Source organism: Canis aureus, chromosome 33 (assembly GCF_053574225.1).
Source record: "Canis aureus isolate CA01 chromosome 33, VMU_Caureus_v.1.0, whole genome shotgun sequence".
Taxonomy (NCBI): Eukaryota; Metazoa; Chordata; class Mammalia; order Carnivora; family Canidae; genus Canis; species Canis aureus.
In genome coordinates, this window is record NC_135643.1 from 19789484 (window position 1) to 19804010 (window position 14527).

General features: G+C 39.4%; 1 long non-coding RNA gene across 2 annotated transcripts in view; it reads right to left on the reverse strand.

Moving 5' to 3' along the window:
* Nucleotides 1-3440, reverse strand: part of LOC144304276 (uncharacterized) — a 43678-nt gene extending 40238 nt beyond the window's left edge. The window contains exons 1-2 of one of the 2 annotated variants that reach the window (XR_013371198.1): nt 3318-3440; nt 2595-2692 (exon numbers count right to left, since the gene is read on the reverse strand). This is a non-coding gene — a long non-coding RNA (uncharacterized LOC144304276). The remainder of the gene's footprint in view (nt 1-2594; nt 2693-3317) is intronic. The other variant, XR_013371199.1, reaches the window with a different exon arrangement.
* Between the last annotated feature and the right edge of the window lie 11087 nt (nt 3441-14527).

The following is a 14527-nucleotide window of genomic DNA, read 5'->3' on the forward strand; positions in this document are numbered from 1 at the left end:
GGGGACAATATTTGGGTTGCTGCCCAAATCTGTGTTCCCCAAACTCTAATTCTAAGACCCCAAATAAATGCTTTTTGTTTTACTTTAGCTCTGACTTTATTTTCAAGTGACAGTTCCAAATGAATGAATTTATTAGCTCAGGACCGAAAATCTGCATGAGTAGTCTGGAGACAGGATCATCTTGATTCATGTTTACATGATTGATAGGTCTCTCGCTCACTTGCGTTCTCCATCTCTCTTCTCTCTCCTCTTGTACAAAGAACAATACCCTTTCTGTCATTCTATCAAAAGTCTTAGTAGTAGTTATAATTGACACTGCTTAAGTCATGGGTACAACCTTCGCTGGATCTGATTGGCTAAACAAATAGGAGGTTCTGATGAGTATCACCTGGAGGCAGTACCATCTGAACAAACACATTGATAGGTGGTTGCCCAAGGAAGGAGGGGTAGCCATTACTAGAAAAAGGAAAATAGGTGATGGATAGGAAAATATCCAATGTCCAAAGAAGACAGTAAGCTGAATGGCTAGATGACAAGGAGGGAGCCCTTTTGACAGGATAAAAAATAAGGTTGGGTAAATGAGAAGAACAAGTTCAAGAAACAATGGAGTGGTGTGTAAGATATTTGAAAATCAGTATTGTACATACAAATGGAGTTTTACATACAGTAATCTGTTTAGCACTGGAGAAATATCTTTGAAAAGATATACCTCTTCTGAACAGGGAGCTCATAGAGTTTATATTCCAAGCTGGGACACTTTTGAGAGAAAAGGGAAATAGTCTTAATGACTATACCAGAATAAGAGGCATATATTGGCCCTGCCCCAGAAAACTGGGGCAAATGGTCACTCTTCTGACCAAAATAGTCAGAATGAGTAGGTCACACACACGTTTCATGTGTAATAACATTTGACTCTGTAATCATAGCCAGAATCAATTCCAAGAATCTGTGACTAACATTAAGGCAGTCACCTATGACTGAACATAAGAGGGACCAGGTGACTGGCAGGAAAATCTATGCCGGACTGGAATATTTGATCAGATGGTTATCTACAAAGCCAACTGGATCCTCTCCCTTGAGAAATGTTAGGTGCAAAATACACAGAGTAAGACTACTCAGAGTGAAGCAGAATTTAAAATAAACTCACAGGTAATGGAGTGTACTAGCTGGTGTGATCTAAAGTTCTATAAAACACAGAACCAAATATGTGTGTTTCAGCCAACAGAAGTTATATCGCATTCGTGTGACAGCTCTCTTTACACAGTGATTCTGAGAGCAGGACTTCACCAGTTTATGGGTCCCCTTTCCCCAGGTTGTGGATTACCATTTGTAATCAGCCAGCAGGATCAATAGATAAGACAATAGAAGAACCATTAAGTTTTCTTAAAAGTCTTGGCCAGAAATGGTTCACATCATTTCCATTCACTTTTCATTGATGAAAACTAAGTCACAGGAGACACCCAGAAGCAAGGAGGGAAATAAGGTCCTAGAAAAGGTACTGTAGCTGGCACACCTGAATACCAAGTGAGGGACTTTTAGAAGACTACTAGTCATCTTTGCCTAGTAAGCAGAACCTCAGCAAATAACCTGAGAGGTGGAGAGATGAACAGTTGCGAGTGGGGTAGAATTGGACATTTGTTTAAGAAGCAAAGACAGAGAAATGCTGACCTAAACTTTTTAGTCCAGCCTCTACAATTGGTATTTGAAGAGTTTTTCCTGGCCTCCTTGTTTCATTTACAACAAAGTCACTATGTTCTCATATGCATTAATCTGGGAGAAATTATTCAAGAATCCTATGATTTGAGCAAGCTTAGGAACTCCCACTTTCAACTCCCCCAAAAACACTGTCTACTTCTGTAGCTTCAATTACACTTTTCATAGGTGATGACTCCCACATTTATTTCTCCAGAACAATATTGCTCTTGAGCTCCAGTGAAGCATACCTAGAAGTATGGAGTAGCTCTGCTATATCTTGTATCCCAAACAATTTAGCATTCCATACTGAATCCATCACTCACTCTCCTCCAGCCTACTCCTCTTGTATTCCACATCTCAGCAAATGGCACTACCATTGATCTGGGTGCTGAGATGGGAAACTTGGGAATCACTTCTGAACCCTCTGTCTCTCACTCCTCACAAAATTGATCATGACTGGCGTGCACTTCATTCCACATGACTCTAGGCCCACTGCAGATTTCATAGCCCATCATCTCTTACTCAGATATTCACAGGAACCTTCTTGCTATTCCTCTGCCACTGGTCTTGCCCCTCTATTTATTCTTCACACATTAGCCAGTGTGATCACTCTGTAGTAGCTATCTAACTAAGTCACAGGTCCTGTTTAAAATATAGCTTTGCCATTGCTTCCAGAATAACTCTTACTTCTTATATTGTGGCCTATAAAGTCCTTTATCAGTCAAGTTAGGTAACCAGAATCCACACAAGTTATCTCAAAAGAGTTAAGTGAATATAATAAACAATTACAAAAGTACTACAAAAGAAATAGAAGGGATGCTGAGACAAGCAGATATTGGCAACAGTGGGAAGCCACTACTACTCTAGGAGCTGTGAACAACCAGAATAAGTAATGTTACCAGAATTTAGAGTCAGTAATTCCTGGAAGAAGCTGGAACTTTTGTAGGAACTTGTCTGACAGGAGCTGGGACCATGGGTGAAGAGGATCTGAAAGGAGCTGGAATCATGAGAAGATGAAGCCTCTTCAGAGAAAGAGGGAAAAACATCGTGGTTTCTCTTTTCCTACCCTGTACTCTAGTGCATTCCACCACTGAACTTATGTTAAAGCCAACAGGCAAGGAAACCTAAGTGATATTCTTTGGGGAACACAAGATGGTTAGGAAATGAATATGCATGGACTTCATATTCTGGCCCTGCTTATCTTTCTAGCTCCAGTTCTTGACACTGTTCTCTCTCTTGCATGCTCTGTACTTACCGCAGGGATCTCATTTCAGTTCCTTGGCATATGTTCTTTGTTCTCTCTGTGTTTGTAAACCCTAATTTAGGAGGCCATAGCTGTGGTCACCCTTTTGTCCTCTCCCTCTTGCCTAAGTATCCATCCCTAACAGTGCTTTGGGTCTCAGTTTAAATGTCACTGTTTTGGAAAGTGCAAATTGGTCACCAAATCTAAGCTAGGTATCCTTAACATATGAGCTCTTAAAAACCTGTAAATCCCCATTATAGCATTTATAACAAAAAATAAACCATAATATAAAAATAGATTATAGTTTTCCAATTTGATTCTCTATATCCTGAGCCAGTTCATAAATTCTGTGAGAGTAGGGAAGGGGCCCAGTACTTACCAGTCACCATGGCACACAGGAGTTGCTCAATAAGCATCAGTTAACTGAGTGTGTGGATCAACAAATGAAGGCATGTGAGGCAAGGAATAGCAGTGGCCAGGAAGGATTGGTGAGGTCTCTGCTAAGAACAACCATAGGAATTGTAGTTAGGACCTCATTGTTCTTAGAGATTGCAAGACAAAGTACATTGTTCCCATTTTCCATATTTCAAATGTGTGATTGCTACTTGGACTTTAGTGCTACCTTATTTCACCAGGACCCTCAATATAAACTCCTTACTCATTCACTAAAGCAACACACATCATATTATATGACATAGATGAAGGAGAAAGACACAAGAAACCAGGAGCCTGGCTAAAAGACCACTGTAGAAATTTAGGTATGAGTTTGTAGGAAAAATAAATTAAATATGAGAAAAGAGGAATAATGAGGATAATTTTAAAACTTGAAATATAGTTTAGTTTGGGAATAATTCTGTAAGGAGTAATCAGAGGCCATATTTATCTGGGACATTATTAGAAAAACTTATTATGATATAGTTCACATACTGCTTTTAATAATAAATGAATACTTCTAATCTGAATGTGGACTCGTTTGTGGGAAAATATCAAAAAGGTTCACTAAAGAAAAGCTAGTACCACAGTTTGGGGAAAAAGTACATAGTTCACTAAAATTATTTTAAATACAACATATGCCACATATTACAAATAAGAGACAGTGTGATTTTGGCTTTAATTATTATTTCCTCAGGCATAATAGCCTGCAGGTATCTCTGTCCTCATCTCTATCTGCTGCTGGCAACTATCACTTTGTTGGAATGACCATCTTTTATTATGATAGTCCATTTGTTGGCAGTTTTCTCCAGTTTAGTTCATAGTTAATCTCTTCCTTAGCCATACAGATTTGTCATTGCCTGTTATATTTCTATACCTAATTTCTGTTCCACAATTTTATGATGATGAAACTCTTCAGGGATTCTAGTGTGACTGAGTTAATATGTGAATGTGCTATCCTAGTAATCTTCTCCTCTATGTTGGAGGGGATTTCAATTACTCCTATCTGTAAGCAGAACATCTTATAGAGTGGTCCATGAAGAACATTTCTTGATATACAATGCCTTTTTTCCAATGGTTTCTTGTCTCTATACCACAGTTGTTAACATGAGCAGCTAGCTAGAGATAAATCTTCTGTTCTGTGATAAAACTGCCTCACTAGGTTTTTGCTTACTATAAATTGGTTTCATATACTCTCAATGTTAAATAAAGAAGCAAAATAAAATTGAGGTAGGATCTGTTTACAAAAAATTACAGAGCTCAGTCACAAAAATAAAACATAGGTATAATACAGTGTTCTCTATGTTTTCTAAAAAATACTACTTGAACAAATTCACCATTAAATATGACCTTGTAAAAAGAGATATTCAAAATCAGAGCTCAGTCACACACACAGAATGGTATGATACAATGTTCTCTATGTTCTCTAAAAAATACTACTTGAACAAATTCACCATTAAATCTGACCTTGTAAAAGGGATATTCAAAATCAATAGCACATATGCATTAAAATATAAAGTGATTTTTTTTGTTCAAGTGTAAGACAAACAATTATATTACTTGTAAGACATCTGAACAGTTTGAAACTGGTTTTATGAAAAAAATAGGCCCTCAAACAAGAGGAAATAATCTAGAAGTAAAATAGAGATCAGCTGGCATCATTTCCCAGGAAACAATTATATCTCAGATATCTTGTCACCCCATTGCCTACGCGAATGCCCACAAAGCAACTGTGCAGCCAAGAAAACCAATAACAAATAAAAATATAACCACAAGAATTCATAGTTGGAGTTCATAGTCAGAGAGGACTTCTATTAAGGAATCGGATTTTATGATGGTCTGTGAATGAAAGAAAATACATTTTCCAAACACAGAGATGGCAATGTCACCTAAACATTTTGACCAGATGGTATCCAGAAATGATTTTTATCCATTGGAGATAAATACACTTACCTCATAGGGTTGTCATAAGGATTAAATAAGAAAAAGTATATACAATACCTGTTGTGGGTTGAATTGCATTCCCCTCAAATTTATATTGAAGTCCTAACCCCCAATACCTCATAATGTGGTCTTATTTGGTAACAGAGTTGTTGCAGATGTTAACTAGTTAAAATAAGATGAGGCCATAATAGAGTAAAATGGACTGCTAATCTAATATGATTGATGTCCTTATAAAGAAAAGCAGACGAAAGCAGAAAATATCTTTATCTTCTATAAGCCAAAGAGCACCAGAAATTGCCAGTAAATTATGAGAAGCTAGGAGATTAGCATGGAACCAATTCACCCTCACAGCCCTCAGAAGAAAACAACCCTGCAACTCTTTAATCTTGGGCTTCTAACCTCCAGAACTGTAGGACAATACATCTCAGTTGTTTAAGCCTCTCACTCTGGTATCATGCCATGGCTGTCCTGGCCAACAAATATAGTACCCAAGAGTGACGAGCACAGAGTGGGGTGGAGATTCAACTGGTGCCAGTGCCTCAGTGACATTCCACATGGACACATTCATGTACATAAAGGGATGTAGTAGCACATTAGGTGTTGCAGTAAAAAGTTTAATAACAGTTTTGAGAGCTAAAATTTCAAAGCTCTGTTCTAGTTTCCCAGAGGACAGAAGGGAACAAGACACAAATCTGAGTCCCAGGGGAACTGAGCTATTTAGCAGGGACCCCAGCACAGCACACATCGATACAGGAATTCAGCTGTTCATCCAATTGACAAAATAGACTTTTGGTCACATGGAAGAATGAAAACTTTGGTAGAAGAATCAGGACAAATTAGTTGTTCCCAATTCATAGCATAGGCATTGTATGTTCAAGCAATCAGGTAGGTACAGAGGGCATAAGAGTAAATAATTCCTGGCTTTCCTGTCTAAGAGGTAACAGTCTATCTGGGAGGAAGTCATTAAAATGTCATTAAAATTTGCATAGGGATATGAAATAGAAATGACTGATAATAAGTAAAATAATTCCAGATACACTGTGGATTTAGATGTGACTGGAAACTGTATGTGTACTGTTCCCAAGTGTCAACATTAAGTTGTACTGAGCAGTAGAACAGTTTCTGGAGTTCCTTACACCTTCTTTGGCTAGAGCAACTTCATTATTTGGGCTAAACTAAAGTAATTAGAACTAGATAAAATCAGTGAATGCCTAAATAAGTAAATCATTACAACATGCCTTCTCCAGAGTTTTCTATGTGCCTGACACCTGAGGCATAAGTGGTTTTGGTGGCGATTTATTCCTGCTATCCACCAGCATCATTATTATAAGGGCAAACATTATTTATGCAGCCCTAGTTAAAATGTGAATATTTTTTGCTTCTTAATGGCCTTTCTTAAGCATTCTACAAAGATATCCTTCAAGGCTGAACTCAAGAATCCTCTTCCTGTGATGCACATCATAGAGATTAGCTGCATTTGATTCATAGCTATATAGCAGAATTTGTCATATTATATTATGGTTAGTTATTTCTAATCCTTTGTATATAAATACTATGTATGGTGGGGGGAGATGATTTACTTTTGTACTTCTAAATGTATTATCTCTTTAAGAGTGGTACTTTAAAGCTTTGAAATAAATGAATGTATCTGTACCTTGGCACAGTCTTACATTTGTTTAGTTTAAACATTATTATAATACGAATTAATTTAATATATGATGTTGCCAAATTCAATGTTGAAGGAATGTGATAAAACACCTTGGATAGTTCTGTTTGTGTTACTGCATATTGTAAAAGCAACAGTCACAGCTAAAAAAAATTGTTTCTAAAGGTAAATTATTGTGGTTTATTTGCTAGTGTGCACTGAGAGTTGACCTCTCCCTTTGCAATTTTTTGTTCTAGACTTGTGCAAATAATAATTGAGTAATATGTCTCCCTTCTACCTTGTAATAATTGTTTCAGCCTACTTATAAACAACCATTAGAAAAATTTTTATATATAACATGCATACACTACATATATATCAAGTATATGTATGATATATAAAAATATGCTTTTTAAAATATATTACATTCCTATATATTTCTTTGTGTGGAGGGCCCACGCCATAAAGTAAAACCTTTTATCGTTGGGGAATGGGACGAGAATAAGACAAAATCAAGGCAGCCAAGGGTGATATCAGGTGAATACAGTGATGATCACTAAGCAGCTGCCCAGAAAAGCAGGCAATTCTTGTTGCACAAGGCCTGCATTTGTAGGAAATGGGCCTGCATGGTGACAGAGCTTAATGGAATAGTTTAGCAGACTACACAGTTAAAGTTCTGCACACAAATGAAGGTGGGGGTGGCGGGCTCAGCAAGAGTCATGATGCCGGAGGCCCTGATGATGAGAGCCTGAGATATGCCACAAATGGTGACAAAATGACTCCAGCTGTGGAGATTGGCAGAGGAGAAAAGCAGGTGGATGATACCACGGACCAAGAAATGGGAGCAAAAACTCAGACTACAAAGGTATGGAACAAAAAGAGTACAGGATAGTGTGCAGATCCTCCTTAGAAGCTAGAGCCTAGGTGGGAGGTCTGGCAGCACATTGGGAATGATGAACAACAGGGCAACATGATGACAAAGGCGATGACAGAGGAGTCTAATATTCCTCCCTCCTGCCCTCCTTCCAGGGACCAAAAATGTCATCAGCAGAATGTCAGCAAAAACACCTGGCTGGAAGAGGCACAAGGCTGCCAAAGACTAGGCAGTGTATGACGAAACAAGTACATATTTAGAAAGCTAAGAGTAACATATAGTTTATAAGTTAAATTTTAAGGATGGAAATTTGGTAAACATCTGAAAAGTCTATAGCTAAATTAATACAATCACGATTCATGCATGTAAGGGTATTACCATCCCTTTAAATAACATATCATTTACATTCTATAGGAAGAAAAAGATGATTGCGCAGGGAAAGCAGATGTCATGCCTAAGTGTCTCAAAAGGTTCATTTTCTTTTTGGGTTAAGTTCAGCTACTAAAACTTTATAGTTAGGCATTGAAGTGTCTGAGGAAACAAAAGTTACTGGGAAAAGATCCTAGCATAAACACTGGAAGATGAGAAGGCAGGTGATCCTTCTGAGTCTAAAGTAAGATGGATTTATGGGATCCCTGGGTGGCTCAGCGGTTTGGTGCCTGCCTTTAGCCCAGGGCATGATCTTGGATCTCGGGATCGAGTCCCACATCAGGCTCCCTGCATGGAGCCTGCTTCTCCCTCTACCTGTGTCTCTGCCTCTCTCACCCTGTGTCTCTCATGAATAAATAAATAAAATCTTTAAAAGTACATAAAGATGAAAAAAATAATAAAGATGGATTTATAACTACCCTTGAGTCATTAGTAAAACCAGAGAATCTCTTCATATTTAAAGTAATAAGCAAATATTTGATTAGAAGAGCAGATATAAACAATTTAAGTTGATTAAAAAATTTTGAACCAACATTAGTTTTTATTAGGGAAGTGGTTCTCAAAGTGTGTTCCTGGAACCAGCTGAACCAAGATCCCCTAGGAAATTTATCAGAAATTAAAATTCTTAGTGCCTACCCGATCTACTGAATAAGAAGCTCTTAAAGTGGGAGCAGGTTATATATATATATACACACACATATACACACACACACACACACAAAATCTCTTATATCCATAGAGGAGATAAATGCTGGAAGCATTAATAATCTGGTACATCCATCTGGTGTCATGTTTAATTTTGTTCTAAAATATTTTTGTTTGACTCAATGCATTTATTTTTATTTGTTCTTTGTATTTTGATGTTTGAATCAATTGCAATATTCAGAATGTTGTGAAATTTCACATAAAATCATGATTTGAATCACATATCAGGATGGCAACAATTGGGACTATTAGCAAGTAGGGCCCAGTTTTCCATAGTCCCTGCCACTCCTTATTTCTCTACCATGAATCTAGGTATTGCCTTTCACTTATATCTGCAATTTGCCTATGTCTTCCTGAATATATAAATTTTCAACCTCTTCTTTAAAGGTTTCCCCCTACATGTGGACCTTTTGGAATATGAAATATCTTATCAGACCTCACAAGAGAAATGAGTATTACGTCGCTGGCTACATTTCCCAAAAAATAAGTTTTTAGAATTAGAAATCAGGATTGTGATAGAGTCCAGCAGGGAACAAACAAACTTGACTTACATAAAGGTCAAAATTTTAATATTTTTTTTATTCATGAGAGAAACAGAGAGAGAGGCAGAGGGACAAGCAGGCTCCCTGTGGGTATCCCAACCTTGGGGTCATGCCCTGAGCCAAAGGCAGATGCTCAACCATTGAGCCACCCCGGTGCCCCAAACATCAATTTAAAGAAAAAAAATTATTAGGTGTCTTTTGTTTGTTTCATTTAAACTGATAATATTAATTATCTTTGTGAAAATATATATTTCAAATTTGCTGACATGCTTTAGTGACAAAGAGTATCAAAATAAAAACTAACATTTTATATCGGTGGTTCAATCAGTTAAGCATCTGTCTTCAGCTCAGGTCATAGTCCTGGGGTCCTGGATGGAGCCCCATGTCGGGCTCCCTGCTCAGAGGGGAATCTGCTTCTCCCTCTCCCTCTGTCCCTACCCCAGTTCATGCTTTCTCTTAAATAAATAAAATTAAAAATATTTTTAAAAATTAACAATATTTTTTTAAGGACTACAATGTTAACATTGGACAATATTTAGGAACCAAAACAGAGGCTGATTTCTGATCTTCATGCTAAAACTAAATTTGGGGTCATATTTTGAATCTAGGCTATGTATATGCACCAAAAGACTGTGATTTGCTAATTATTTCTCTCTACCAGCTTTAAGTAGTACATAAATGAAGAGAGTCAGTGGATACTGCCTGGTTGAATTTGGTCCCTGGTACACCCTAAGAACTGGTGTTTTGGTTAAAGTCATACCATCTAAGCATTGCTTGATTTAAGTAATTGAAGAAGTACCGAAGAAAATTCACCTAGTTTTTACTTAATCTAACTTTGTGCCTTCATGACTTGAATTCTGCAAAGTCACTTTCAATTCAAACTTCTGCAGCGATGTCCCTTTTACTATCTCAGGAGCTTTCCCAGAATAAATCTTTCCCTTTCCAGGCAAGGCTTGGAGAACATGTGCAATGCTTTTGTGACATATGGGCCTGTCTACAGTAATTAATTCCTAGTTTGTCTGACCTAATTGCTCCATGTTGGCAACTCTTGTTATTTTATTAAAGGCAACATTGTTAAATATAAGCAGAATATTGCCAAAATAGTGATTTATTTTTTCAAAGCTGCATACATTTTATAATCCCTCTATGTTATCAATTATTAAATTCTTTATGTTCACTAAAGCCTCCCTAGTTTGTGATCTTAAATGCTATTACATGCTCCAATTTAATTTATCTTTTTAATTATATTGATGATTGGTTGTGTTCTCAATCTATTGTGGAGACAGAAATTAGATTTACTTTTCTTTTCCCATGTGATATTATACCTACTCTATTTTATTCGTACTCTTTAGGAGCATAGAAAACCCAAGTGTTTCTTATTTTGTGTAAAAGTAGATCAGTGTTCCCCTTGGCTTGGTTGATGAGGAAGGGTATTTTGTTCACCGTGAACTCCCCTACTTCAGGTTGGTAGTTGCATCTCAGATCCATCTGGACATTTTCCCTACCCACCTGCATCTCAAACTAGCTCAAACTCCAGATTAGTGACTTGTAATAAAACTTAGTTTGAGATACAGTAAATTCAAGAATTTACAAAGCCTGGTATCTGTTGTACTGTCACAATTTGCAACAGAGAGAAAAATACGAGAGAATAAATTTTATTTATCACTCTCTAGATTTGCAAGGACTTTTAAAAGCAATTCCCTAAGTCTTAAGTGGTGTATTATAGGATGACCTAATTCTACATGCCTAATTCTAATGCTGTCCCATATGCATCAAAATATATTGGTTATATGCAAATAGTAAAATAGTTATAAATTCAGTTCTCATTTATGAATTCTAATATATCCAGTTTTTGAAAAATCAGTCAGAATTTGTATAGCCTTCAGAAGAACTTTTCATCTAAAGCAGTTAATTACTCTATACAGGACCTCTCAATTTACAAAAGTAAATAAGTAAATAAATAAATAAATAAATAAATAAATAAATAAATAAATAACAAAATAGTGAGGAGTAGGTACAGCAGTGGGAAGATAAGGTATAGAAGTCTCTTGTCTCTACTTGCCCTCTCCCCCAGCATCATAAAACTGGAAGAAAAAAATACTTTTGAAACATTTTCTCTTGAATTTGAATATCCTATAAATCTTGATGTCATACGAATTTCTCACCCATCGAAAGAAATGAGATCTGATATTTCAGAAGAAAGGCAAATAAGTGCTAGAACAAAGTAGTTATATCTCAGCTTTCATAGACTTGATTTCCCAGCAAGACAAAAGGTTCTACAAGCAGGTTTTGTTAAGGGATAGAAGATGGGGGATTCTAAATCCCTTTAGCCTGAAGGATTTAGGCCATAATTTTGTTTTCTTAAATATGGGGAAAATACACTTCCACTTAGGGTGTAATGTCACTGCCATAGGTGTTGGAGGAACAGGACGCAGGAAGGGAAAGCCCAAAAGACTGCTGCCAGCCCTTCGAGTCCTCAAGTTTCTGGAGGATAGTGGGGAGAAGACAGACAAAGGGAAAATAAGTATGTCAGGTATCCAGATACTGGCCTAGTATCCTAGTACCCCCACTCTACTCATCCCAAACCTGTAGGCCTTTAGAAATATCTAGAGTCCTGATAGAGCCCAGCACTTAGAAACATACGTCTCTGGGTATGTGCTTGCAAGGGAGGAGGAGTGGCCTGTAAGCTCCTAGCCGAAGCCCTGCGCAAGGCCAGCCTGCGGGGATGGTACAGCACCATTGCATACAAGGGGAGTGAAAGAAGGCAAGCAAGCTGTGAGGTAGTTATTCAGGAGAGGAGGTATTTTTACAAGGATAGATATCAAGGTCAAGAGACCTGCCTTAATATCTAGGGCTTCGGGAGGTCATCTCAGGACTGACCCGGCACCAGCTCCTGAGGTTCCTCCGCAGAGAAGTAACAGCAGCTCAAACCCTGAAGAGGAAGGGTCAGGGTTCAGATCTTCCTGTCCGTTTGCGTTCTCTGTGATGGAGCCAGGTTCAGACACATCATCTGCCTTTTGGGCAGACACAGAGGCCAGCTCAACCTGTTAAAGTAAGCTTCGTATGCGACTTTGTGAAGGGCCTCAGTGGGCCTGGGCCGTGGCTGGCTGCCGCGCGGCTGCTGGTGACCTGGGTGCGTCACCAGAGGTGGGATGTCTTTACTCTCGCTTGTTGGCACCTGCCCCAGAGCCCGAGCGCGACACAAACTGGGTGAGAGGAGAAGGCTCACAGGGACCCCGAGGCCAGGGGCTCGAGCCGAGTCTTCACTCCTAACCCCGGGTGGCAGCCCACTTGGGCTGTGAACCGACCTGTCCCCAGAGAGCTCACACTCAAGTGACAGGCGTGACTGGCTGCGGAGGCTTGCGGGCGAAGCTTGGGGAGCTCTGGCCGCTGGAAGGTGTGGGTGGCCTCGGCGGAGCCGTGACTTCGGCCAGCCCCTGGCTGGGGTCCAGTTTTGATGATGCACGAGTGTGAGGTGCTTCTCACCTCCTCACTAGCTTCCTTACGACCGACCTCCGGTCTTTGTCGAGATCCACACTCTGGCCTTGCCCAGCAGCAAGACGTGGGCGGTGCCAGGCGGGGCGCGACGGCCGGGACCCTGGAGCCCGCAAAGGGCCAGGCGTGCAGGGCGTGCAGGGCGTGCAGGGTGTGCAGGGCGTGCAGGGCGTGCAGGGTGTGCAGGGTGTGCAAGGAGTGCAGGGAGTGCCTGCGGGACAGCCAGGGAGGTAAGCCCAGGGCTACCTCGGGAGCGGCTCCTGCAGCTGCTAATCGTCCAGTGGCAGCTGGCGAGGCAGGGGCAGCGCGTTCCCCGGGGCGCTGCTCCACAGGGCGGCAGCCCCTGCCCTCCTGCAAGGTGCACCCCCCGACCTTCGGCCCCGAAGCGCCTCGCTGGGCCGTGCACCGCGCGCCTCTTTTGCAAAAGGCAGGCCCAGTGGCGGAGCAAGGGACACCCTTGTCTGAGAAGAGGCCAAATGGGGGAGAGGCTCAGCAAGCACATATAAATGCAAGTATATTTATATGTTGATATATTTACATTTATATACATTTATATAATACGTTATATACATTTATTTATATAAATATATGTTATTTATATAAATAAATAGCCTTCTTTTGGGCCACAGCCAGAATGTGGGCATACATTCATATATGTTGTGTGTGTGCGTGTGTGTGTGGTGGTTGACATACTAATACTACATTAGTTTTAGGTGTGCAACATAGTGATTCAACAAGTGTATACATTATTCTATGTTCACCTCCAGTGTAGCTGCATATATGATTTAAATTCTTAAAATCCGGGATCCCTGGGTGGCGCAGCGGTTTGGCGCCTGCCAATGGCCCAGGGCGCGATCCTGGAGGCCTGGGATCGAATCCCACATCGGGCTCCCGGTGCATGGAGCCTGCTTCTCCATCTGCCTGTGTCTCTGCCTCGCTCTCTCTCTGTGACTATCATTAAAAAAAATAATAAATAAATAAATAAATAAATAAAATAAATAAATTCTTAAAATCCAGGTATTGCCTTCTGCTGTCTCGTGCCCTTTCATACGTCTCTGGAAGTTTCTGAAACATTCATAGGCTGCTGGTGGGAGTTTAAATTGCACACTTTGGAAAGCAGTTTGTGATAGTTACTGAAGTTGAAGATTTGTGTGTCCCTGTCTCAGGAATTTAACTTCTGGTTATTTAATCTAGGGACCTTCATGCAATCAATGTACCAGATTATAATTCAAAGAATATTTCTAGCAGTGTTTATAATAATCCAACACTGGATAAACATTACCCATCAAAAATTAAAGTTATATTTGATATGTTCACACAATGGGATACAATTCAGTGAAAAAGAATAAATAAACTAGAGCTATGTGCTTTGGATAGGTTAATTTTGCAAATATAATATGTTTTTAATATTTATTTACTTGAGAGTGAGAGAGCAAGCAGGAGGGGCAGAGGGATAGAGAGAGGGAGAGAGAGTCTTAAGCCAATCCGGGCTCCATCTCATGACCCTGAGATCATGACCTGAG